Here is a 26,314-nt window from a genome sequence, read left to right on the forward strand (position 1 = left end):
GGGAAGCGTTGTATCTTACCTGGGGTGGTGTGGTATTGGAGTCATCATGTGGTTGCTCAGAGGGTAGGCACTGTCCTGGGGAGTTTAGGATGGTTGTCATTAGTTGGGTTTGTGTATTTGTCTGTGTGTGACATGCATGCATGTGCGCAGACATTTGTACTCACCAATGAGCCATGTGTCGCCGTGCTTCCCAGCTTCCAGGTCCCGGCTCAGGGCAGACATTTTGTAAATGAAACTGTCATGGGTAGATGCAGGATAGTTTGCATAGACAGAGGTGATGATTCCATGGGCATCGCATACAACCTGTACATTGATGGAATGCCAGTGCTTGCGGTTTCGATAGATGTGCTCAGTGGCCCTAGGTGGACGTAGGGCCACATGCGTGCAATCTATGGCACTGAGCACTCTGGGGAAGTGTGCCACCCTGTAAAAGTCCTGGACCATGGCCTGCCTTTCTGCAGGTGTTCTGGGCATGTATATGTGCCTGCGGACTGAGGGGTGCGCAGTCATGATTGCCAACACCTGGTGTAGGCAGCATGACTGCATGGCCTGTGAGACACCCCCGACTATGGCCGTTGTCCGCTGAAATGACCCAGTTGCCAAAAAATGCAGGACATTGAGGAACTTCTCCAAGGGGCTCAATGCTTGGGAGCACAGGTTGAGTGATGTAAGGTCATCTTTCCACTCCCTGCCCAGGTCTAGGATGATACGAGGTGGAAACCTATAACTGTCATAGACCTGGTCATCAGGCATCCCAAAAAGGCTGGTCCGGGGGCAATAAAATGCGGGGCCTGGCTATTCTCCTCCTCCTGCAGTGTCTCACGATCAGTGCTGCGACAAATGGGGCATTCATCGTAGCTGTATATGCGCGTTTGTTGTTTGCGCGCACTTTTATATTGCACGCAGGGGCGCTTCCACCTGCCTTCGTGTTGCGGACGTGTTGACGCCTGTGTGCATCTTTTGGCGTGCGCAGGTTTCCTGTATTCAATTCCATGAATACGTGTTGTTCGGGTGCATGTGGGCGTTCTGTGTAGTTCCCTGCAGTACTTCCCCGGTTATGCCTTCTTTTGCACGTGTTGTTCCCCATTCCACGTGTTCCGCCCCGTGTTCCGCCCTCTTTTTGGTGTGTGCGCTAATGTTGTGTGCTTTTGCTGTGTGCGTCACGCACAGCGTTCGGGATGTTGCAGTGATGTGTGCGCCCGTGTGCGCCCGTGTGCGCCACGTGAGGATTTGGCACACATCCTGGAGAAAACACACGCAGGTCCTTCCATGAATCGCACGCGTGCATGTGCGCTTGCTTTTTCACGCTTGCGCCACGATTTTCGGTGCACATTTGTTCCATGAATCGGCCCCAATGTTTTTGTCCCACTGGTTTGGACCACATGGTCAACTGACACAATAAATTCAAACTGCACCAGGAGTGAAACATGGATGTCTATTAGTGCCAGTTCTTTTCTGTCTATATATAAATGACATGGTGAAATATGTTGACAAAGCTGCAATAGACATCCCCAATATAGAAGGGAGGCCAGTGCCTATTCTCTTATTTGTCGATGACTCAGTCCTACTTGCCAGGACACCCAATGCCCTCAGAGATCAACTGCAGGCCCTCTCTTCCTATTTTTCCCACAACTATCTAACTCGAAATAAAGACAAATCAAATGTGATGATTTTCAGAAACAGGAACAGGGGCAGGTCCAAACCCAGTTTCATACCAGAGGGGAGACCACTAGATGTAATGGATTGCTTTTTCTGTTTGGGTGTTTAATTCACCTTGAATCTTTGGTGGAAATCTCACATTAAGCTGGCTTCTAGGAAAGCCGCCACTGCAGTCATAGCTATTAATAAGCTGGTTCGCAAATACAGGGACCACCTTTCTGCTGAAATCGAGAAGGTTTATTGTGCAAAGTTTGGAGGAACTTTGGAGCCAAGCTGTGTGGGCTTTATAAATCAGACACCCAAATTGGCAAATACAAACAGCTTTTTGGAAGATTCTTCACTACTTACCGAAAATCTCCCCATCGGCTGCCGTCCATGCAGATGTTGACTTACAGAAGCAAAATAAAAGGATGATGGGTAGCCTTGCCAAGTTTTCACTCAAGAGGGTGGCCTCAAAGACAAGAGAAGTGCTGGATCTTAAATGATGCAAACACTTTTCAAAACCCTCTATTTCTCCATGTGGGAAGAACCTGTCGAAGTACCTAATTGGATTGGGCTTCAGACATACATGGGAGCAAGATTCTCACGTAACTGACAGCTACAGGCCCCTACTGCACAAAATTATAGAAGCCCAGGGGCAAATACAGAGGAGGTTGATGGAGGAGGAATTGGTTGTTTTGGCACATATACCTTTGGCTGAGGTGATTTTGGTGGGGGGGGCGGGCACCACATGTACCTGTCGACACTTGCCAACCCGCAAATGAGTCACCTTTTTGCCCTTGCTGGAGCCAATACTCTACCTCTAGCTACCATTACTAACAAATGGAAGGGTGAGTCAAATACTAAGTGTATAATGTGTACGGCAGAGAGAGACATGCCCCATTTTCTCATAGTATACCCTACCTATGACTCTCTTAAGGCAAAACGCATCTCACCTCTTATAAAATCTGATGGTCTACTGGATAGTTAAGATGATGCCCTGATCTTTCTTTTGGGGGATTTGGACACTAACATCACCAACGTGTCTGCCAGTACAACACCAATTTTGTATTGTGGTTTTTTGACTGCATATGTCTTATCTTTTGTATATGAATAATTTTTTTTTTTTTTCAGTCGACACTGCCTAATCATTTAATGAAATAAGAGGCAGTTTTTCCATAAACCAGCCTATGTGTGGTCTGAGAGTTACCTTTGAAATTTGGAATTTTGATGTCCTTTTGACCCTAATGTTGTTTACTAAAGGTTGTTGACCTCCTGAGGGTTGGTTATTTATGGGTTCTCCTTCCCCTCTACCTCTCGTTGTGTTTTTTGATCACCAACGGTACCCCAAGTTTTATCTTTTCAGCTTGGAGGCAGAGAGCAAAAAATGGCAGGAGCCAGTACCATTACATAAGGTCTATGATATGATATGGCATGTTTCAAGGCCCGATAAGGCAAGGGAGGGGAACAGAGGAAAGACAGAGATAACGATTTTACTAGGCCAGGTGACATTGAGATCGCGCAAGTGCAGGGGAGGGTTGAGAAGGGGAAAAGTGCGAGGGGAAGTCCAGTACATAAGATCGACAGTAAATAAAACAATAAATAAGAACAATAAATAAGAGGTGTGGCCAGCTGGAGGCAGGTGCAAAGGTAGGTGCAGACATCAGGTGTTGAGTGCATGTAGGAGGCTGTTGGGATACAGAAACAGCCCCAGAGTACAAGGGTTGCCAGGGGGGCAGTGCAGGGACGCAACTGGCGGCGGAAGGGACCAGGACCCGAAAACAGAGGGTAGCCAGGTGATCAGTGCAGTTTCAGTTTCAGCCAGGAAACTGTGAACACGAACATGAACCGTGACTGACTGTTACCAGCTCTCCCCTATGGGTTAATCAGATACCTTTGGCTTCTGAGCTTCTAAAGGTGTTCGGGTTTATATATTTCTTTTTTCTTTTGAATATTTTTGATATGATATGTTGATGTTTTTATCATGTTTTTTACTATATGAGCTATTTCATACAGTATGCATTTCTGTTTTTGCATTTTCTTGTCACGAAAGACTCAATGAGTCGAAAGCATAAATAAAATCTAAATCTTGTCCCACAGTGTTCTCAGCTGTTACTACCTCAACCTCTGAACACAAACCCAAATCCCCTCACAGTGGCTTCCCTTTTGCCAAGTGCATGCAATACTGATAAGATTAAAATAGCTGGCAATAATGTGCAGTATAAATCCCAATAACGGGGGTCACATCTGTACCTGAAACAGTACCTAAAGACTTGAGAGCCAATCTCAGTTACCATACAGTCTGTGCACTATAAATACACCTCTGGTCTTCTTTGTTGATAAATAGCTGTGCTACATAACCCAATGTTTCCAGCATATGAATCCAATTAAATGTCTTCTGCAATTGGTTCACTTCTATAAATCCCCCTTTTGTAACCCATAAGTAATAAACTACATATTTATTTTAAAGTCTGGGACAAGTATGCGCCGTAATGCGAGTTAGTGGTAGTGATTCTTTCGTTTGACACAGCACACATATTGACCACGCAATGACTGCAACCCGGGATATTTACTTAATATTCCATACCTTCGTACCGCACATACACTGACCAGTGAAGCTGTCTTGTTGTTTTTACTTTACCATTTGAAATTAAGGAAAACTGCAAGCCTCGGAATTCCAAGAAAATACAAGGCTGCAAGTGCTTCTCTCCGCCATGTTAGGATAGTTAAACATTTGAGCTTGGACTGCAATCTCATCAGTGAGCTCAAACATACTTCATGAAAGCATTTTGTTTTGCTTCCCAGCGGTAACCAATGGTACCAGTGGTATATTGTGATGTGCCCCTCGCCACCTTTTGCCTCCAGCCTCTCACTTCAGTCTCTAAAACAGGGCAAACTCTGGATAAAAGAAGTCTCTGGAAACATTTCAGGAACTTTATCAGGTACGTCATTTCATCAAAATGCCTGAGGTAGCGGAAGTGGAATCACGTGACCCTTGACCTCTGATAACATCACAGGAAGTGATGTCATTTGACCCCCACCACTTAGTGACATTAGGGGAAGCGATGTAAAACGACCTTTTACATCTTGACGAAACAGGCAGTGGCATCACATAGCATTGTTCCTGAGTACACTATGAAAGCTATGGTTACAATATCACTGTAACGTGATAAACATTTCATACAACAATGGATCACCATATGTATCGGCAGAAAGAAAAATATGCTAGAACTCCAACTTGGGAAAAGGAAACTACATAGTCCGAAATGGATGCTTATTCTACTCCAAATGCTTTTTGGAGTATTTTGTCTGCATTGTGAATTTGAGGTGTTTAAGAACAGACTAAATCATGACTCAGCCCCTGAAGTGTATCTGAAATAAACCTTTAATGAGTCTAGCAATTACTGTATAGAATTCGAGAACGACACCTTATTTGTTATTCCTATTCTTTCTTATTTAGGGTCACTGCTTGTTAGGCAGAATCACATGCAGTACCATTTGGGAACACTACATGCAATTAAGACTACAAGTGTAAGCACAATTTCACCTTTGGTACAAGCATGTACTACACAGTAAAGTGGTAGCGATGGCTGAGCAGCCAGACTTATCTCAAGAGTTTAAGTGAGCAGTAGATCAAGTTACACAAAGGACCAACTAATACAGTGATTCAAACAAACACTTACTCAAGATGTTTTGGTAAAAGAATATACATGTATTTACGCAGTCAGTTTGAAAACATTATACTAGCAAGAGCAGCTCAATATCACACACTAATAAACCACAAATACCCAACCGGTAAGTAAATGAACAAGTTTCGTTCTCCTGAAGTGGGAGCAAAATGGCACTTCATATACTTTAAAAATGCATTCATAGGCAGGGTAAAGGGTTTCAGTAAACTACAACCAGCAATTCATCTCATAGGCCTGGGCCAAAGTCAATGGTTCAGAGTCTTTGTATTGGATAGCACAGTTCTGGTAGTAACGGTAAAGTCTTTGCCGTGGTTTTTAGAAGAATTTGGCTAGGCGAAAAGTTTGACGAATGTTAAAAAAAGAACAAGCCTTCAAAGTCGGGAAAGTTTAACAAACTTTCTCTGTGGCCGAAAAGATTTCCGGACCGCGTTTGCACAGTACCTTTTTAGTGAAAAAGAGCTGTAGCTGAGACAGTTGTTTCTGCCAGTTCGAGCAGACCTCGATGTTCCTGGGCTTCAGTCAGAGGGACAAGAAGGAGGAAGTTGGGAGGTTCCTGCATTGCCCAGGGATAAGGCCAAAAGCTTAGCAAGACGTTGGTTTAAGGTGTGGGTGCCTTAAAGTCCATGAGCTGGTTTCCTTCCCTCTGGCTATCCGGTTTTCAACAGCACTCTGATGAAAATTCGACCAGATGGGGATGGTGTCCAGGTGGCTTGCAGGTTGGTTGTTCCCACCAAACTCAAGGGAAGAAGTTAAACTTGAAGGGCTTCTCTGTCGATGGAGTTTCAGGCAATTCAGACTTGCAGCAGGGCTTCACCGGTTGTCCAGGAGTTGCAGCAGTCCTCTTCCTTCAGCTCGTCTTAGGTTCTTTCGTTCCAGTGGTGGACTCTGCTTTCCAAGTCCCTGAGACCTGCTTTAAACAGTTTTCCCCCATTCATTCCAGCCTGGCTGTCAGTCACACAGCAGGGTGGCTGTCCTTGCCGGACAGTCAGCTGGCCAATCACGCCAGAGTGCATTCAGGTCTCCTAGGAGACTAATCACAGGGCGTTTCATGCACCTCCCTCACATCCTGGCCATCCCTGACACTCAGGCGCCAGAGGAGGCTTCAGCACTGAAGCCGCCAAAGGCCAATGAATAAAGGGACCAAACCTGGTTTGGCGCACAGAGACAAACACAAGAAGGACCTTTCACAAAAGAAATGGCAAAAAAAGATGACCGGATTCTGTTTTTACAGATAGGTCTGGGGCGCCATATTAAAAAACATGGCTGACCCGATTTTTAGCTACCGTTGTGAGCGGTCGGGAAAAATCACGGTAGTTGATCTAAACAACTGCCACCAGCCATTTAAAGTAATAAAGGGTAACATTTGACTGTTACATGAGTGTTTTGACTCAGGGGAAGCTAGGCAACCCCTCCAGCACTCTATCGGAAGATAGTGTGCGCTGGGCCAGTAATTTAAAAAGACTAGTAAAGCCAATTTAACTTTACAGGCTCTGGGAGACAGTAGTCAGTACCAGAGAAGGTATTTAAACCTTGGGGAGTCAGAAAGACACCCCTGTGCCACTGCACTGAAGGTGCTGTTGACACACAGAAGAAGATGATGCCTATGGAGTTGTTTTAAAACTCCATAACCAAAGAACACAAAAGTAAAACACACACAAAATACATAGAAGAGTGGGAAAAAAGGCTCACGCTCATCCCAGGTAAAAAAATCAAATCCTAGAAATCCAGCAAAGTTGCTGGGGGTCTCAAAAGGTAAGGGAAATTAGCACATTTTGAGAATTCTCCCTAACACTTGACCTCCCCAGACTAAGGGACAGGAGGATTTAAACCACTCCTGGATGAATCTCTTTACTCCAGTCGGTCAAACATCCTGGAGAGACCATCAGAATTTTGCTGGTGACACCCTAACCTGTGTTCAATGGTAAAATCAAACCCTTGCAGGCTGATTGACCATCTCAGTAGTTTTGGGTTTTCCCCTTTCATTTGCATCAACCATCTCAAGGGTTGGTGGTCAGTCTGAATCACAAAAATAGATCCATACAAGTATGGTCTAAACTTCTTCAGTGACCACACAATAGCAAAGCACTCACGCCCAATGGTTGCCCACCTTGTTTCTGGTTACTTCAGCTTCCTGCTGATGAAGCTAATGGGGTGCTGCCTACCTTTCTGATCCAGTTGACTAAGGACTGCACCTATACTTGTATTTGAGCATCTGTTTGAACAATGAAGGTTTGGTTATAGTCAGGAGCTCTTAGGACTGGAGCTTGACAAAGGGCTTTCTTTAGGCCTTCAAATGCTTGAGTGTACTCCTCATTCCACCTGACCTTTTTAGGGAATTTGGGAGAGGAGACCACATTCAAGGGAGAAGCCATGGTACCATAGTTCTCTATGAAGTTACTATAGTATCCAGTGAGACCTAGGAAGGCTCTCACCTGGGTTTGAGTAGAAGGGGTAGCCCAATTTTGTACAGCTTGTACTTTGCTAGGCAATGGCCTGATTACACCTCCTCCTACCTCATGTCCAAGGTAGACCACTTTGCTCTGATCAATTTGACATTTACTAGCCTTTATGGTCAGATGGGCCTGCTCAAGAGCCTGCAAAACATATCCTAAGTGGTCAATATGTTCTTTCCAAGTAGGGCTGAACACTGCAATGTCATCCAAGTATGCCATGCAGAAGTCATCCATCCCATTCAGAACATTTGGAATGTAGCAGGTGCATTTTTCTGTTCAAAGGGAATTACCTTAAACTGGAAGAGGCCTGCTGGGGTCGAAAATGCAGTTTTCTCCTTGACATGGTCTGTCAGTGCTACTTGCCAATAGCCTGATGTGAGATGAAATGTACTGAGGTACTTGGCTGAACCAAGTTTATCCACCAGTTCATCTGTCCTTGGTAAAGGGTGGTCCACACAGAATATCAACTCCTTGGATCCTGCCTTTGGTACTAGAACAACTGGACTAGAACATGGACTGGTAGAGGGCTCTATTACCCCGCGATCAAGCATCTTGTTGACCTCCTCCTTTATGTGGGTTTTTACATGATCTGACATCCTGTAACATCTGCTTTTAACAGGTAAACAGTCACCAGTGGGAATATCATGCTTGTCCCAAGGGGTCAAGCCCGGCGATAGTGAAAACAGGGAGGCAAACTGATTTAACAGTAACTTGCACTCCTCCTGTTGTTCAGGTGTCACATTAGAAGAGAGATTAACTCCTTCTATTTTCTCATCTAAAGGCTGACCTCTGAGTAGGTCAAGTAGAGGTTCACTCTCCTCCTCCTCTTGGGCTGAAGCTAGAAGCAAAGCTCCTACTTCTGGTCTTGAGGCATAAGCTTTTAGGCGGTTGGTGTGAAAGACTCTAGGAGCCTCCTTAGATTGCCTAAGTCCGCCAGATAGTTGACCTCTCCAAGTTTACCCACAACTTTGAAAGGTCCTATCCATTTGTACTGTAAGGCCCTCTGCCTTGTAGGTAGCATACCTAGAGCTAGCTGGTCTTGGGTAAACTCAACCATGTTGGCCTTCTGGTCATGCCAATGCTTTACCAGAGCCTGACCTGTTTTCAAGTTATCTGATGCTTCTGCCAACATGTGTGACATTCTCCTCCGGAGACCTATCACATAGTCAGTGACTCTCACTGGCTTGGGGGAAGGAGCACTCTCCAACCCCTCCTTAATCAGTGCCAAGGGGCATCTAACTGGATGGACATAAAGAAGTTCACATGGACTAAATCCTACTCCTTCCTGAGGGACTTCTATATATGCAAATAGAAGGCATGGCAGTAGAAGGTCCCACTTTCTTCTAAGGGGTTCTTCTAAAGCACCTATCATGCTCTTCATTGTATGGTTGAAACTCTCTACCAATCGATTTGTCTGAGGATGGTAGGCAATTGAGAACTTGTAAATTACTCCACAGTTTTTCCACATGGCCTGCATGTAGTGGGACATAGCATTGGATCCCCTGTCAGAGATAACTTCCTTAGGAAAACCTACCCTGGTAAAAATACCAAGTAAGGCCTTAGCAACAGCCTGAGCTGTAACAGTCCTCATAGGTATTGCTTCAGGATACCTAGTAGCATGGTCTACTACAAACAGGATAAACCTTTTTTCTGAAGATGTTGGAGGGTCTAAGGGACCAACAATGTTGATTCCTACTTTCTTAAAAGGGACTCCCACCACTGGGAGGGGCACCAAGGGTGCCACATTCTTGGCTCCCTCTTGTCAGAGGTTTGGCAAGTGTGACAGCTCCTACAGAATTTATCTACATCATACCCCAATTTAGGCCAGTAGAAATATAAATATAGCCTTTCCATGGTCTTTTTAAAGCTTAAGTGACCAGCCAAAGGTATCTCATGGGCTAACTGTAGGAACTGGAGTCTGCTTTCAAGAGGCAATACACATTTTTTTGTAGTCCCCTGGGATAGACTCAGTCGGTTCACTGTAGAAGAGGCCATCTTCCCAGTACAACTTATGCTTCCCTGGGTCTTACCCATCCAGCTGCGAAGCTGCCTGTTGGCGATGACCTTGAAGAGTAGAACACTCTCTTTGACCTCTGCTGAAGTATGCCCTACAGGGTCCACCTTCTGTCAGTAAAGACTGCAGCCCAGGATGGTCTGCATGATCCAGATCTTCAAAAGGAGCAAGGTCATCTTCCAGCTCTGATTCCTCAGCAGCTGATTCAACCACACAAGGTTGTTCCACACACTCAGCCTCAGCTGGTGTAGGAGTCACAGGTGTGACTTTGGACAGTCCTCTCAGGGATGTCCTTGTTGGTAGCACAGGAGTGTTGGCTGGTTTCTTCCTGGAGGTTTTAGGTTTGCCCTTTTCATCCTTCTTCTTTGAAATTGCAGTCAGTAAATCCTGTGGACTGGGAATTATACTTTCTTCTATAATCTCCTCTTGAGAGCCCTTTAAGGTACTCTCTCTGGCCTTCCTAGTCTGCTCCTGTTTCCTTTTGCTGGGAGGCCTGGGGATGCTTGATACAACTCCAAGAGTTTTTAAGTCATTCCCCAACAGGACTCTCCAAGGTACTTCCCTCTGCACACTTACAGGTATCTTGACAGTCATGTCATTGCATTGGATGAGAGCTGGCAACTGTGGAAGTATTTGGATAGGGCCTCCAGCAAGCTTAGTTAGGTATTTTTGTGCCTTAGCAACATCCTCTGCCTTGAAAAATGATTCATCAACTACAGTTATGCTGGCCCCAGTGTCTCTAATGGCAAGGGTCTCCTGACCATTCACAAGAACACTGTCTTTGTAATACTCTTTAGTATTGTCTGTAATAGAATTATAGAAATCTAAGTTCTGTTGTTCCCACAGACCCAGGGATACTAAAGAAACACAGGCTGAGACTGTCATGGGTTCCTCCGCCAGTAAGTGAAAGTTTCCACTTGCCATTGGTACTTCATTCTCGGGAGACAAGGCTAAGGAGAAAGTGTGGACCCCTGAAAGTTTACCCTTACATCTGGGATCCCCTTTCACATGGTCAGTTGACCCCCAAGCATAGCATTTTCCAAATGCCTTTATGAATGGGGGTTTGTTCTGACCTCCTTCTGGTTTGGCACCAGGAGGTACACTAGATTCTGTTTACCTGGGGGCTTGCCCTTGTTATGTTTGTGGCCCTCTTTTGGAGTGGAGGTATTAGAATTCTCTTTGGTATCTTTCTTGTGCTGCTTTCCCTCATCCTTATTCTGAGTTGCCCCAGCATCCTTGTGAGTAGCCCTGTTGGCAACCCACAAGTCAGCAGCCCTTGCTAAATTCTTTGGATCAATTTCCTTAAAGTCAGCCAAGTGCTGTCTCAGCTCAGTAGAGCAGGCATCATAAATAGATTCCAATATAAACACATTTCTAATACTTTCATTAGTGTTCAGTCTGTAGCCCTTAACCCATCCATCTAAGTTGTTCAAACATTCAGTCACCCAGGTAGCCCAGGTGGTACCATCATGCTTTTTGAGGGTCCTAAACCTCTTAAGATACTGAGAAGGGGTCTTCCTAAATCTAGCTATCAAGGCTAGCTTCACAGTTTCAGACTCCTTTCGGTCTATATCCTACAACTCCATTACCACATCAGTTGCAACAGAGGGTAGCCTAGAAAAAAGCCAAGGAAAAAGCTGATTCCCTGTAATGTCTTGAATCCCATGGTTATATTCAAAAGCAGCCAACCAATCCAAAATATCAAGATTAACCTCATACATACTAACTGCATCTTTGGCCATGCGAGGCCTCTTAGGACTGGAAGACCTAGAAGACTCTGGGAGTGAACCAGTTTCAAGAGACAACTTTTTCATTTCAAGTGCATGATTCAACTCCATTTCTCTGAGTTTAAGTTCTTGGTGTTTACTTTCAGATTGAGCTTGAATTATTTTAAATTCTAACTCCAGTCTCATTCTTTCTAAAGAGACAAATTCAGGACTAAGTGTTGGGCCTGGTGGGGTCCCTGTGGTCAAAGGTTGAGGCCTATGAGCAGGTAGAGGTAAAACAGGGCCTACATTGTGGGACTCTTTTGCCTCATCTAACTCATCCATAACATTGGAGCTGGGCTCAGAAACATCATCATCCTCATCAACATTTTCCACATTTGCTGCAGGGGTGGGGGTTTCAGACCCACTCCTCAGACGTTGGTATTCTAACAACTTTTCTATCAATTCAACCTTTTTGCCTTTTACAGTGAGATTCCTAGCTTTACACATATCTCTCAATTGAGCAACTGTTAAAGTGACTAGGGTCTCCTGTCTGTAGCTCTCCATATCAGTCATGTAAAACAATTGCTTCTCTAGTGTTGTTTAGCCTTGTGAGGATTATTTGAACAAAGATAAAAGTAGCACTCTAAATGTAACAAGTATACTTTATCCTCACCGCTGTACACCAGTGTTAGGCAGAATCACATGGAGTACCCTTTGGGAACACTACATGCAATTAAGACTACATGTGTAAGCACCATTTCACCTTTGGTACAAGCCTGTACTACACAGTAAAGTGGTAGCGATGGCTGATCAGCCAGACTTATCTCAAGAGTTTAAGTGAGCAGTATAACAAGTTACACAAAGAACCATTTAATACAGTGATTCAAACAAACACTCAAGGTTTCTTGGTAAAAGTATATACATGTATTTACAGTCAGTTTGAAAGCATTATACTAGCAAGAGCAGCTCAATATCACACACTAACAAACCACAAATACCCAACCGGTAAGTAAATGAACAAGTTTCGTTCTCCTGAAGTGGGAGCAAAATGGCACTTCATATACTTTAAAAATGCATTCATAGGCAGGGTAAAGGGTTTCAGTAAACTACAACCAGCAATTCATCTCATAGGCCTGGGCCAAAGTCAATGGTTCAGAGTCTTTGTATTGGATAGCACAGTCCTGGTAGTAACGGTAAAGTCTTTGCTGTGGTTTTTAGAAGAATTTGGCTAGGCGAAAAGTTTGACAAATGTTCAAAGAAGAACAAGCCTTCAAAGTCGGGAAAGTTTAACAAACTTTCTCTGTGGCCGAAAAGATTTCCGGACCGCTTTTGCACAGTACCTTTTTAGTGAAAAAGAGCTGCAGCTGAGACAGTTGTTTCTCCCAGTTCGAGCAGACCTCAATGTTCCTGGGCCTCAGTCGGAGGGACAAGAAGGAGGAAGTTGGGAGGTTCCTGCACTGCCCAGGGATAAGGCCAAAAGCTTAGCAAGACGTTGGTTTAAGGTGTGGGTGCCTTAAAGTCCATGAGCTGGTTTCCTTCCCTCTGGCTATCCGGTTTTCAACAGCACTCTGATGAAAATTCGACCAGATGGGGATGATGTTCAGGTGGCTTGCAGGTTGGTTGTTCCCACCAAACTCAAGGGAAGAAGTTAACCTTGAAGGGCTTCTCTGTCGATGGAGTTTCAGGCAATTCAGACTTGCAGCAGGGCTTCACCGGTTGTCCAGGAGTTGCAGCAGTCCTCTTCCTTCAGCTCGTCTTAGGTTCTTTCGTTCCAGTGGTGGACTCTGCTTTCCAAGTCCCTGAGACCTGCTTTAAACAGTTTTCCCCCATTCATTCCAGCCTGGCTGTCAGTCACACAGCAGGGTGGCTGTCCTTGCCGGACAGTCAGCCGGCCAATCACGCCAGAGTGCATTCAGGTCTCCTAGGAGACTAATCACAGGGCGTTTCATGCACCTCCCTCACAACCTGGCCATCCCTGACACTCAGGCGCCAGAGGAGGCTCCAGCACTGAAGCCGCCAAAGGCCAATGAATAAAGGGACCAAACCTGGTTTGGCGCACAGAGACAAACACAAGAAGGACCTTTCACAAAAGAAATGGCAAAAAAAGTTGACCGGATTCTGTTTTTACAGATAGGTCTGGGGCGCCATATTAAAAAACATGACTGACCCGATTTTTAGCTACCATTGTAAGCGGTCGGGAAAAATCACGGTAGTTGATCTAAACAACTGCCACCAGCCATTTAAAGTAATAAAGGGTAACATTTGACTGTTACATGAGTGATTTGACTCAGGGGAAGCTAGGCAACCCCTCCAGCACTCTATCGGAAGATAGTGTGCGCTGGGCCAGTAATTTAAAAAGACAAGTGTTAGGGAGAATTCTCTGTTTAGGCTGAATTTCCCTACCTAGTGAGCTTTGCTGGATTTCTGGGGTTTATTTTTTTTTCTCCTGCCAAGAGTGAGACTCTTTTACCCTCACTCTTGGGCATGTTGAAGTGTGTTTTCTTGGTTAAACCTTGTGTTGAATGGGCTATGGGGTCTTTTACTCCATAGGGCCTCATGTAATTTTTGGATGTGGGTTACACAGCACCCTCTGTGCCGTAACCCCGGGGTGTCCTAGGGACTCCCCAACATAGACTCCATACCCTGGGACTGACTACTGTCTCCCAGGGCATGTAAAGTCACCAAAGACTTTACTAGTCTTAAATCCTGAACAGAACCAGTACAAACCATCATATTGTGGATGTACTGGCTGGGGCAATTCGATTGCCCCAGGGTCTGTTAGTCGCGGGGGCACGTCTCCGTCCCCCCTGATCGAGTTTTGGCTGGTGGCAGTGGAAACTACTTTTTATATTCGACCGCGAATATTTTCCTATGGGATTTCCCATTGTTTTAGGCTAAGACATTTAATTATTTATTTACGGTAGCCTTAAACATACCGCCGGTTTATATATTTATTATTATAACTCCGGTTGGGATTTTTTGCCAAAACTTGATACTAAAATGGCGTTGGCGTTCGCCTCTGTAACTCTGACCCAAAGTGGAGCCCTTTGTCCCACTTTTGGCGGGCTTCTCCACAGAAGCCCTCCAAAGTGGTGCCACTCTGTCTGGGGTACTTAGGAGGGGTGGAGGGGGATTTAGGCACCCTGGACTGAGTTACCTAGGTAACTCAAGTCGCACTCCGTCCTGATTGGCCCAAGTGGTGAGCCGGCCGGCTCACCACTTAGCATGGTTGAGTGACAGCTAGGCTGGGTGAATGGGGGTTTGCTGCATAAAAGCAGGGCTTTGGGGACTGGAACTTCAGAAGTCGCCACAGGACCTAAGAATCCAACGAGGGACGAGCTGAGCTGATCTGCTACGACGACACCGCCGGTGGAGCCCTGCTGAACCATCTCACCACTTTTCCCGACGACCGAGGAGAACTCTTAACGGAGTGGCTCCTTCCCTTGACTGGTGGGGACAACCAGTTTTCACCTTCTTTCCGTTCTTCGAGGTATCCCGTGGCCGCCTTGCCAGTGCCAAGCACCCCGGCAACCGGAACCCCACCACTTTTACCCCAACCGCGAAAGTCGGTACAACCCTTTAACTGGAGGACTCCGCGGCTGGTTTCTTCCCGGGCAGTGCAACGACCTTCTTCTTCTGCTCTTCAGCGAGATCTTCTTCTCCCCTGACCGACGTCGAGCCTTGCTGCCACTGCCTGGAACAACTGCCCCCCGCTGGAGGATCCTTTCCGTTAAGGTACCGGGTTCCGCCTGGCTTCCCTTGCCACCGACTGTACAAGGTAGTTTTAGCCCTCGGCTTTCGATCCTGGGATTGCCTGGGACACTTTGGGCTAAACTTTCTGAGCCTCTCTAACTCTTTTCCGAACTCTTTTGCAAGACTCTGAATCCCTACCAACTGTGTGATCTTGGGCACGTTTTCGCTCTGTCTGCTCTAAGAGTGGGCCCTGCTTAGTGACTTTTGCTCACCTGTGACTTTGTGCTTCTTTGAGCTTACCAAAAGTGTTCTTGACCTTAGAGTGGTGTGTTTATCCTAATTCTGCTCTTTTTCCCTCCCTTCTTTAACCTACTAGAGTGTCATCTAACGTTAAGCGCTCACCTCTGTTTTAATTATGTGGTGTTAACCTAGAGTTGTCTAGATAGGAATAAGGATTGGGACTGCTTTCCATATAACTGTGTTTGGAGTGTTTTATTATATTTTGCTAGAGTGTTTTCAATGTGTGTGTTCTTAAAAATAAATAACTATATACTTTTGAAACCAAGCTCTGGTCAGTGTTTCCTTGTGCTATTGTGCCTGAGTACATATTGTGTATACTTTGCATACTGCCTAACTCTTCTTGAGGGAAGTCTGACTCCTCAGCCACAGCTACCAGGTAAATCTGGGTGGTGCAGACTGCTACCAAGTGGGTTTACTGCTATACCTGTAGTCTTAAATCTTTTGCAGTGTTCCCCAAGGGAACTGCACAGGTTTCTGCCTAACACTGGTGTACAGCGGTGGGATTTGTATTGAGTATACATTTTATTGTGCTCTAGATACCTTAGTGCAACTAACCACAAAGCTTAGCAGTGTAAAAGTAATCCTCTAACATGTCAGTTATAGAAAGCTATAGTCAAGAGTCCCTTGCAGCCAAAACTGCTGATTGTTTAAGAGTGCTCTGTAAACATAAGGATCTCCTGACTAAGGGCAAGAAAATGGAGCTGATTGAAAGATTGTTAGCTAACCAAAGTCTGGGTGATGGTTCAGAGGAACCTACCACTCCAGCAACTGTAGATGACAGTATTGAAATTAACATGGAGCAAAATGTTGATGATTCTGAGGAAGAGTCAGAAGAGGAGGGTGAGGCTGTTGTGACTGTCCCCCCTAGGCCTCTGCCTGCTCTACCTGCTGTACCTACTGGACCTTTACCAGGTCCCACATTTAGTCCTCAGTACTTTGAACTGGAGAAAATGAAACTAGAATTGGAGTATAAGAAACTTAATGCTCAAACTGACAAAGAACTAAGGCTAAGGGAAATGGAGCTCAAGTATGACTTAGAAATGAAGAAATTATCTGTTGAAAATGCTTCTCTCTCTGGCTCATCTAGAAGTTCCAGTCCTAAAAGACCCCGGATGCCTAAAGAATTGGTTGGTATGTATGAGCCTAAGTTGGATGTGTTGGATTGGTTGTCTCTGTTTGAATATAATCATGGGCTCCAGAACATCACAGGAAATGACTTACTCACCTGGTTGTTCTCTAGGCTTCCCCCTGTTGCAACTGATGTGGTAATGGAGATGGGGGAGGAGGATAAGAAGGACTATGAATGTGTGAAGCTAGCTTTGATAGCTAGATTTGGGAAGACCCCTTCCCAGTATCTTAAGAGGTTTAGGAGCCTCAAAAAGCATGATGGTACCCCTTGGGCTACCTGGGTGAGTGAAGGGTTGAAAAACTTAGAGGGATGGATTAAGGGTTACAAGGTGAACACTTATGAAGGTATGAAGAATTTGTTTATGTTGGAGACTATTTATGATGCCTGCTCTCCTGAGCTCAGACAACACTTGGCTGATTCCAAGGAATTAGATTCCCGGAAGCTAGCTAGGGCTGCTGACTTGTGGGTTGCCAACAGGGCCACTCACAAGGACTCTGGGGTAACTCAGAAGAGGGATGGGGAGAAACAGCCTAAAAAGGACTCCAAAGAGAATTCTAATACTACAAATTCCAAAGAGGGCCCCAAACAAAACTATAAGGGTAAGCCACCAGGGAAACCGAATCAGGCTAGTGTACCTTCTGGTCCCAGACCAGAAGGGGGTCAGACCAAGCCTCCATTCCAGCGAGCCTTTGGCTCATGCTTTGTTTGTAAGGCTACTGACCATGTGAAAGGAGATCCCAGATGTAAGGGTAAACCTTCAGGGGTCCAGCTTGCCTCCTTAGCCTTCGCTCCAGAAGAGGAAGTACATATGGCAAGTGGAAACTTTCTATTACTAGCTGATGAACCCACTGGAGTCTCAGCTAGTGTTTCTTTAGTCTCTCTGGGGTTGTGGGAGCAACAGAATTTAGATGTCTATAACTCCATCCCAGATAATACTAAAGAGTATTATAAGGACAGTGTCCAGGTGAATGGTCAGGAGACTCCTGCCATTAGGGACACTGGAGCCAGCATAACTGTGGTGGATGAATCATTTTTCAAGGCAGAGGATGTTGCTAAGGCACCCAAATGCCTCACCAAGTTAGCTGGTGGGCCTGTGCAGATGTGTCCCCAGTTACCAGTTCTCATCCAATGTAATGATATGGCTGTAAAAATACCTGTCAGTGTACAATGTGAAGTGCCAGGTAGGGTTCTGTTGGGTAATGACCTCAAGGCTCTTGGAGTTGTGTCACATACCCCCAGACCACCTAGCAAAAGGTTACAGGAGCTCACAAAACCTGCAAGAGAGAAAACCCTGCGAGGGTTATCTCAGGAGATGATGACAGAAATCACTCCTCTCCCACTGGAGCAACTTACTGCAGTAACTACCAGATCAGGAGCAAAGGGGCAACCCAAGACTCCTAGGAAAAAGCCAGCAGCAAGCACTCCAGTGCTTCCAACAAGGACTTCCCCTAGGTTGTCCAAAGTTACACCTGTAACTCCACCTCCAGCTGAGGCTGAGAGGGAGGTACAACCCTGTGTGGTTGAGCTAGACTCTGAGGAAGAGCTAGAAGGAGGCCCAAACCTTATTGGAGATTTAGACCCTGAGGACCATCCTGAGCTGCAGTCTTTACTGGCAGAAGGTGGGCCTAGCAGGGCAGCTTTTCGTAAGGGGCAAAGAGAATGTCCAACTCTGGAAGGTCTCCGCCACCAGGCAGCTTCTCAGGCTGATGGGCAAGAGCCTGGGAAGTATAGCTTACACTGGGAAGATGGCCTCTTCTACAGTGAACCAACTGAGTCTGAACCTGGAGACTACAAACGCCTTGTAGTCCCACAAGAGAACAGACAACAGTTCTTACAACTAGCCCATGAGATACCTTTGGCTGGTCACTTGAGTTTCAAGAAGACCAAGGAAAGGCTCTCTCTCTACTTTTATTGGCCAAAGATGGGGGCTGAAGTAGACAGATATTGTAAGAGCTGCCACACCTGCCAGACTTCTTGTAAGGTTGGTTCCAAGAATGTGGCACCTTTAGTGCCTCTCCCAGTTGTGGGAGTCCCATTTGAGAGGCTAGGGATTGACATTGTTGGTCCCCTTGATCCCCCAACCTCCTCAGGCAACAGGTTTATCCTTGTTGTAGTAGACCATGCTACTAGGTACCCTGAGGCAATTCCTATGAGGACTGTTACAGCTCCGGCTGTGGCTAAGGCCCTCCTTGGTATTTTTACCAGGGTTGGGTTTCCTAAGGAGGTAATCTCTGACAGGGGGTCAAACTTTATGTCCCACTACATGAAAGCCATGTGGAAAACCTGTGGAGTTACCTACCAGTTCTCAACCGCATACCACCATCAGACAAACGGGTTGGTTGAAAGGTTTAACAGAACCATGAAGAGCATGATAGGTGCTTTAGAAGAACCCCTTAAGAAAAAGTGGGACCTTCTACTGCCATGCCTTCTCTTTGCTTATAGAGAAGTCCCTCAGGAGGGAGTAGGTTATTCTCCCTTTGAGCTTCTCTATGGCCATCCAGTCAGAGGTCCATTGGCCCTGATTAAGGAGGGATTGGAAGGTGCTCCTCCCCTCAAGCCAGTCCGAGTGACTGACTATGTGATAGGTCTCCGGAGGAGAATGTCACACATGATGGCAGAAGCAAGTGACAACTTGAAAGCTGGTCAAGCTCTGGTCAAACATTGGCACGACCAGAAGGCTAACATGGTTGAGTTTACTCAAGACCAGCTAGTTCTAGTTATGCTCCCAACAAGGCAGAGGGCCTTGCAAGACAAATGGATGGGACCCTTCAAGATTGTGGGAAAACTTGGAGAGGTCAACTATCTGGTGGATCTGGGCAGACCCAGGGAAGCTCCTAGAGTCTTCCACACCAACCGACTAAAAGCATACATCTCCAGACCTGATGTAGGAGCCTTGCTTCTAGCTTCAGCTGCAGAGGAAGAAGAGAGTGAATCTCTCCCTGATCTCCTCAGAGGTGTGCCTTTAGATGAAAAAGTTGAAGGAGTCAATCTCTCTTCAGACCTGACACCTGAGCAACAAGAGGAGTGCAAATCTATGTTAAATCAGTTTGCCTCCCTGTTCTCACTGTCACCAGGCTTGACCCCTTGGGGCCAGCATGAGATACTCACTGGTGACTGTCTGCCAGTCAAAAGCAGAGGATACAGAATGTCAGAACATATCAGAACCCACATCAAAGGAGAGGTCAAGAAGATGCTTGATCTCGGGGTAATAGAGCCCTCTACTAGTCCATGGTCTAGCCCAGTTGTGTTAGTACCAAAGGCAGGATCCAAAGACTTGAGATTCTGTGTGGACTATAGAGCTCTAAATGCAGTCACCAAGACTGATGCCCACCCTTTGCCCAGGACAGATGAGTTGGTGGATAAACTTGGTGCAGCCAAGTACCTCAGTACATTTGACCTGACGTCAGGCTATTGGCAAATAGCCCTGACAGACCATGCCAAGGAGAAAACTGCATTTTCAACCCCAGTTGGCTTGTACCAGTTTAAGGTCATGCCTTTTGGACTACAAAATGCACCTGCCACATTCCAAAGGATGGTGAACCAAGTTCTAGCTGGGATGGAAGATTTCTGCATGGCATACTTGGATGACATTGCAGTCTTCAGCCACTCCTGGGAGGAGCATGTGAACCACCTAGGACATGTGTTGCAGGCCCTTGAACAGGCCCATTTGACAATCAAAGCCAGTAAGTGCCAGATTGGTCAAAGTAAGGTGGTCTACCTTGGACATGAGGTAGGAGGTGGAGAAATAAGGCCTTTGCTCAGCAAGATTGAAGCTGTGCAAAATTGGACAACACCAACTACTCAAACCCAAGTGAGAGCTTTCCTAGGCCTCACTGGGTATTACAGGAATTTCATTGAGAACTATGGGACCATAGCTTCTCCACTGAATGTAATCTCCTCTCCCAAATTCCCTAAAAAGGTAAAATGGAATGAGGAGTGCAATCAGGCCTTTGAAAAACTGAAGAGAGCTCTTTGCCAAGCTCCAGTGTTAAGAGCTCCTGACTACCACCAAACGTTCATTGTACAAACTGATGCTTCCAATGTAGGTATAGGTGCAGTTCTAAGCCAACTGGATGAGAAGGGTAGGGAGCACCCCATTTGCTTCATCAGTAGGAAACTGAAGGATCCTGAGACAAGGTGGGCAACTATCGAAAGAGAATGCTTTGCTATTGTGTGGGCACTGAAGAAGTTTAGGCCATACTTGTATGGTTCTACTTTTGTTATTCAGACTGACCACCAACCCTTGAGACGGTTAATGCAAATGAAAGGGGAAAATCCAAAACTATTGAGATGGTCAATCTGCCTGCAAGGGTTTGATTTCACCATTGAGCACAGGTCAGGGTGTCGCCATCAAAATGCTGATGGACTCTCTAGGATGTATATCATCGACTAGAGGTATGAGGTTCATCCAGGAGTGGATTAAATCCTCCTGTCCCTTAGTCTGGGGGGGGCGAGTGTTAGGGAGAATTCTCTGTTTAGGCTGAATTACCCTACCTAGTGAGTCCCCCAGCAGCTTTGCTGGATTTCTGGGGTTTATTTTTTTTCTCCTGCCAAGAGTGAGACTCTTTTCCCCTTACTCTTGGGCATGTTGAAGTGTGTTTTCTTGGTTAAACCTTGTGTTGAATGGGCTATGGGGTCTTTTACTCCATAGGGCCTCATGTAATTTTTGGATGTGGGTTACACAGCACCCTCTGTGCCGTAACCCAGGGGTGTCCTAGGGACTCCCCAACATAGACTCCATACCCTGGGACTGACTACTGTCTCCCAGGGCATGTAAAGTCACCAAAGACTTTACTAGTCTTAAATCCTGAACAGAACCAGTACAAACCATCATATTGTGGACGTACTGGCTGGGGCAATTCGATTGCCCCAGGGTCTGTTAGTCGCGGGGGCACGTCTCCGTCCCCCCTGATCGAGTTTTGGCTGGTGGCAGTGGAAACTACTTTTTATATTCGACCGCGAATATTTTCCTATGGGATTTCCCATTGTTTTAGGCTAACACATTTAATTATTTATTTACGGTAGCCTTAAACATACCGCCGGTTTATATATTTATTATTATAACTCCGGTTGGGATTTTTTGCCAAAACTTGATACTAAAATGGCGTTGGCGTTCGCCTCTGTAACTCTGACCCAAAGTGGAGCCCTTTGTCCCACTTTTGGCGGGCTTCTTCACAGAAGCCCTCCAAAGTGGTGCCACTCTGTCTGGGGTACTTAGGAGGGGTGGAGGGGGATTTAGGCACCCTGGACTGAGTTACCTAGGTAACTCAAGTCGCACTCCGTCCTGATTGGCCCAAGTGGTGAGCCGGCCGGCTCACCACTTAGCATGGTTGAGTGACAGCTAGGCTGGGTGAATGGGGGTTTGCTGCATAAAAGCAGGGCTTTGGGGACTGGAACTTCAGAAGTCGCCACAGGACCTAAGAATCCAACGAGGGACGAGCTGAGCTGATCTGCTACGACGACACCGCCGGTGGAGCCCTGCTGAACCATCTCACCACTTTTCCCGACGACCGAGGAGAACTCTTAACGGAGTGGCTCCTTCCCTTGACTGGTGGGGACAACCAGTTTTCACCTTCTTTCCGTTCTTCGAGGTATCCCGTGGCCGCCTTGCCAGTGCCAAGCACCCCGGCAACCGGAACCCCACCACTTTTACCCCAACCGCGAAAGTCGGTACAACCCTTTAACCGGAGGACTCCGCGGCTGGTTTCTTCCCGGGCAGTGCAACGACCTTCTTCTTCTGCTCTTCAGCGAGATCTTCTTCTCCCCTGACCGACGTCGAGCCTTGCTGCCACTGCCTGGAACAACTGCCCCCCGCTGGAGGATCCTTTCCGTTAAGGTACCGTGTTCCGCCTGGCTTCCCTTGCCACCGACTGTACGAGGTAGTTTTAGCCCTCGGCTTTCGATCCTGGGATTGCCTGGGACACTTTGGGCTAAACTTTCTGAGCCTCTCTAACTCTTTTCCGAACTCTTTTGCAAGACTCTGAATCCCTACCAACTGTGTGATCTTGGGCACGTTTTCGCTCTGTCTGCTCTAAGAGTGGGCCCTGCTTAGTGACTTTTGCTCACCTGTGACTTTGTGCTTCTTTGAGATTACCAAAAGTGTTCTTGACCTTAGAGTGGTGTGTTTATCCTAATTCTGCTCTTTTTCCCTCCCTTCTTTAACCTACTAGAGTGTCATCTAACGTTAAGCGCTCACCTCTGTTTTAATTATGTGGTGTTAACCTAGAGTTGTCTAGATAGGAATAAGGATTGGGACTGCTTTCCATATAACTGTGTTTGGAGTGTTTTATTATATTTTGCTAGAGTGTTTTCAATTTGTGTGTTCTTAAAAATAAATAACTATATACTTTTGAAACCAAGCTCTGGTCAGTGTTTGCTTGTGCTATTGTGCCTGAGTACATATTGTGTATACTTTGCATACTGCCTAACTCTTCTTGAGGGAAGTCTGACTGCTCAGCCACAGCTACCAGGTAAATCTGGGTGGTGCAGACTGCTACCAAGTGGGTTTACTGCTATACCTGTAGTCTTAAATCTTTTGCAGTGTTCCCCAAGGGAACTGCACAGGTTTCTGCCTAACACTGGTGTACAGCGGTGGGATTTGTATTGAGTATACATTTTATTGTGCTCTAGATACCTTAGTGCAACTAACCACAAAGCTTAGCAGTGTAAAAGTAATCCTCTAACATGTCAGTTATAGAAAGCTATAGTCAAGAGTCCCTTGCAGCCAAAACTGCTGATTGTTTAAGAGTGCTCTGTAAACATAAGGATCTCCTGACTAAGGGCACGAAAATGGAGCTGATTGAAAGATTGTTAGCTAACCAAAGTCTGGGTGATGGTTCAGAGGAACCTACCACTCCAGCAACTGTAGATGACAGTATTGAAATTAACATGGAGCAAAATGTTGATGATTCTGAGGAAGAGTCAGAAGAGGAGGGTGAGGCTGTTGTGACTGTCCCCCCTAGTCCTCTGCCTGCTCTACCTGCTGTACCTACTGGACCTTTACCAGGTCCCACATTTAGTCCTCAGTACTTTGAACTGGAGAAAATGAAACTAGAATTGGAGTATAAGAAACTTAATGCTCAAACTGACAAAGAACTAAGGCTAAGGGAAATGGAGCTCAAGTATGACTTAGAAATGAAGAAATTATCTGTTGAAAATGCTTCTCTCTCTGGCTCATCTAGAAGTTCCAGTCCTAAAAGACCCCGGATGCCTAAAGAATTGGTTGGTATGTATGAGCCTAAGTTGGATGTGTTGGATTGGTTGTCTCTGTTTGAATATAATCATGGGCTCCAGAACATCACAGGAAATGACTTACTCACCTGGTTGTTCTCTAGGCTTCCCCCTGTTGCAACTGATGTGGTAATGGAGATGGGGGAGGAGGATAAGAAGGACTATGAATGTGTGAAGCTAGCTTTGATAGCTAGATTTGGGAAGACCCCTTCCCAGTATCTTAAGAGGTTTAGGAGCCTCAAAAAGCATGATGGTACCCCTTGGGCTACCTGGGTGAGTGAAGGGTTGAAAAACTTAGAGGGATGGATTAAGGGTTACAAGGTGAACACTTATGAAGGAATGAAGAATTTGTTTATGTTGGAGACTATTTATGATGCCTGCTCTCCTGAGCTCAGACAACACTTGGCTGATTCCAAGGAATTAGATTCCCGGAAGCTAGCTAGGGCTGCTGACTTGTGGGTTGCCAACAGGGCCACTCACAAGGACTCTGGGGTAACTCAGAAGAGGGATGGGGAGAAACAGCCTAAAAAGGACTCCAAAGAGAATTCTAATACTACAAATTCCAAAGAGGGCCCCAAACAAAACTATAAGGGTAAGCCACCAGGGAAACCGAATCAGGCTAGTGTACCTTCTGGTCCCAGACCAGAAGGGGGTCAGACCAAGCCTCCATTCCAGCGAGCCTTTGGCTCATGCTTTGTTTGTAAGGCTACTGACCATGTGAAAGGAGATCCCAGATGTAAGGGTAAACCTTCAGGGGTCCAGCTTGCCTCCTTAGCCTTCGCTCCAGAAGAGGAAGTACATATGGCAAGTGGAAACTTTCTATTACTAGCTGATGAACCCACTAGAGTCTCAGCTAGTGTTTCTTTAGTCTCTCTGGGGTTGTGGGAGCAACAGAATTTAGATGTCTATAACTCCATCCCAGATAATACTAAAGAGTATTATAAGGACAGTGTCCAGGTGAATGGTCAGGAGACTCCTGCCATTAGGGACACTGGAGCCAGCATAACTGTGGTGGATGAATCATTTTTCAAGGCAGAGGATGTTGCTAAGGCACCCAAATGCCTCACCAAGTTAGCTGGTGGGCCTGTGCAGATGTGTCCCCAGTTACCAGTTCTCATCCAATGTAATGATATGGCTGTAAAAATACCTGTCAGTGTACAATGTGAAGTGCCAGGTAGGGTTCTGTTGGGTAATGACCTCAAGGCTCTTGGAGTTGTGTCACATACCCCCAGACCACCTAGCAAAAGGTTACAGGAGCTCACAAAACCTGCAAGAGAGAAAACCCTGCGAGGGTTATCTCAGGAGATGATGACAGAAATCACTCCTCTCCCACTGGAGCAACTTACTGCAGTAACTACCAGATCAGGAGCAAAGGGGCAACCCAAGACTCCTAGGAAAAAGCCAGCAGCAAGCACTCCAGTGCTTCCAACAAGGACTTCCCCTAGGTTGTCCAAAGTTACACCTGTAACTCCACCTCCAGCTGATGCTGAGAGGGAGGTACAACCCTGTGTGGTTGAGCTAGACTCTGAGGAAGAGCTAGAAGGAGGCCCAAACCTTATTGGAGATTTAGACCCTGAGGACCATCCTGAGCTGCAGTCTTTACTGGCAGAAGGTGGGCCTAGCAGGGCAGCTTTTCGTAAGGGGCAAAGAGAATGTCCAACTCTGGAAGGTCTCCGCCACCAGGCAGCTTCTCAGGCTGATGGGCAAGAGCCTGGGAAGTATAGGTTACACTGGGAAGATGGCCTCTTCTACAGTGAACCAACTGAGTCTGAACCTGGAGACTACAAACGCCTTGTAGTCCCACAAGAGAACAGACAACAGTTCTTACAACTAGCCCATGAGATACCTTTGGCTGGTCACTTGAGTTTCAAGAAGACCAAGGAAAGGCTCTCTCTCTACTTTTATTGGCCAAAGATGGGGGCTGAAGTAGACAGATATTGTAAGAGCTGCCACACCTGCCAGACTTCTTGTAAGGTTGGTTCCAAGAATGTGGCACCTTTAGTGCCTCTCCCAGTTGTGGGAGTCCCATTTGAGAGGGTAGGGATTGACATTGTTGGTCCCCTTGATCCCCCAACCTCCTCAGGCAACAGGTTTATCCTTGTTGTAGTAGACCATGCTACTAGGTACCCTGAGGCAATTCCTATGAGGACTGTTACAGCTCCGGCTGTGGCTAAGGCCCTCCTTGGTATTTTTACCAGGGTTGGGTTTCCTAAGGAGGTAATCTCTGACAGGGGGTCAAACTTTATGTCCCACTACATGAAAGCCATGTGGAAAACCTGTGGAGTTACCTACCAGTTCTCAACCGCATACCACCCTCAGACAAACGGGTTGGTTGAAAGGTTTAACAGAACCATGAAGAGCATGATAGGTGCTTTAGAAGAACCCCTTAAGAAAAAGTGGGACCTTCTACTGCCATGCCTTCTCTTTGCTTATAGAGAAGTCCCTCAGGAGGGAGTAGG

The sequence above is a fragment of the Ambystoma mexicanum genome, chromosome 12 (assembly GCF_040938575.1).
Source record: "Ambystoma mexicanum isolate Mex_15411 chromosome 12, UKY_AmexF1_1, whole genome shotgun sequence".
In the NCBI taxonomy this organism is placed as follows: domain Eukaryota; kingdom Metazoa; phylum Chordata; class Amphibia; order Caudata; family Ambystomatidae; genus Ambystoma; species Ambystoma mexicanum.